The sequence below is a fragment of the Corella eumyota genome, chromosome 3 (genome assembly GCF_963082875.1).
Source record: "Corella eumyota chromosome 3, kaCorEumy4.1, whole genome shotgun sequence".
Taxonomy (NCBI): domain Eukaryota; kingdom Metazoa; phylum Chordata; class Ascidiacea; order Phlebobranchia; family Corellidae; genus Corella; species Corella eumyota.
Window position 1 is genome coordinate 11,575,592 of NC_137492.1, and position 1,787 is coordinate 11,577,378.

Here is a 1,787-nt window from a genome sequence, read left to right on the forward strand (position 1 = left end):
AATTCCTTTAAGTTTCAGCTTTGCAACCATACTTCCCCCGGAACCCAAAGACTTTGGTTTCCCGCAAGCTGCCGGAGAGGTCGTCAAAATAACGCCCCCCGATCGCTAGTTGGCATCGTTTATAGTCAGAACTAGGACGGTATCTGATCGTCTTCGAACCTCTGACTTTCGCTCTTGATTAAAGAAAACATTCTTGGCAAATGCTTTCGCAGTCGTTCGTCTTGCGCCGATCCAAGAATTTCACCTCTAACGGCACAGTACGAATGCCCCCGTCCGTCCCTCTTAATCATTACCTCGCGCTCCGAAAACCAACAAAAAAGAACCGAGGTCCTATTTCATTATTCCATGCAACACTATCCAGGCGAAGCGCCTGCTTTGAACACTCTAATTTTTTCAAGGTAAACGTCCCGGCCGCCGCCGACACTCAGTCAAGAGCACCGACGGAAAACCGGAGGTAAAGCCAGAACGAACAGTGCACGCCTTGCGACGGACCGAACGCCTGCGCCCAAAATCCAACTACGAGCTTTTTAACCGCAACAACTTAAATATACACTTTTGGAGCTGGAATTACCGCGGCTGCTGGCACCAGACTTGCCCTCCAATGGATACTCGTTAAAATTTTTACAGTGTACTCATTCCAATTACAGGGCCTCGTTAGAGTCCTGTATCGTTATTTTTCGTCACTACCTCCCCGCGTCGGGAATGGGTAATTTGCGCGCCTGCTGCCTTCCTTGGATGTGGTAGCCGTTTCTCAGGCTCCCTCTCCGGAATCGAACCCTGATTCCCCGTTACCCGTAAGAACCTCGGTAGGCAGATACCGTACCGACGAAAGTTGATAGGGCAGACACTTGAATGATCCGTCGCCGGTGCAAGACCGTGCGATCAGCAAAGTTATCCCGAGTCGCCAACAAGACGAGCCGAAGCCCGGCAGGTTTTTGATATGATAAAGGCGCGCCTCCCGCAAGGTCGGCGCTTTTTGCATGTATTAGCTCTAGAATTACCACAGTTATCCAAGTAAAATTTACGATCAAATGAATCACGACTGATTTAATGAGCCATTCGCAGTTTTACCGTACGCAAGTTCGTACTGAGACATGCATGGCTTAATCTTTGAGACAAGCATATGACTACTGGCAGGATCAACCAGGTAACTATCGGCCGACAAAATACGCGAACGGAGTCTTTCGCTTTCCCCGTCGCGGTATCGCACTGTATTACTCAATCACTATTTTTGCTTAGCTCCTCAAACCCGGCGTAAGCCGCGATCTGGACGCCGTCGACACCGGCCAGACGCCCTTTCGGGCGAAGCCGCGCGCGGGCTGCGTTTGCATACAACACCAGGAACGCCCAACAAAAGCGAACCGAGAAAACTATCACTTGCGTGCGCACCGGCCACCGCAACTACGGCCCGAGGCCGTGGTCGCGCGCCGAAACACAAACTCGTATTTGCTACTTAATTTTTTCCGTCCAACGTTCAGAGCCTCGCTGCTAGCTACGACGCCTTCGCGGGTCAGCATCAAGTCTGCCCAAAAGCGCACATCGCCTGCACGACACCACATCGTTTTGTCACCAAATACCTTCAACCGACAACCGCATCGCCAATTTGCTCATTTCGCCACAACGACGTCTTCCCTCATAGTATACAGGGAAGCTGGTCTCGCGACAAAGGTAGCAAACTTGTCGAATTTCGACAATTTTCCAAAACGTGCGTTTCTGTGCGGGAAATTGTTCATCGGGCGTCGGCCGATGTCGTGCGTCTTTGTCCGGGCGATTTTCGAAAGTCGCCG

General features: G+C 51.3%; 1 non-coding gene across 1 annotated transcript in view; it reads right to left on the bottom strand.

The window, feature by feature from the left end:
• The window catches only part of LOC145747087 (small subunit ribosomal RNA), a 1,810-nt gene extending 660 nt beyond the window's left edge, over positions 1-1,150 (bottom strand). Inside the window, exon 1 of the ribosomal RNA XR_014281835.1 lies at positions 1-1,150. This exon is cut by the window's left edge and continues 660 nt beyond it. This is a non-coding gene — a ribosomal RNA (small subunit ribosomal RNA).
• Positions 1,151-1,787: the final 637 nt, after the last annotated feature.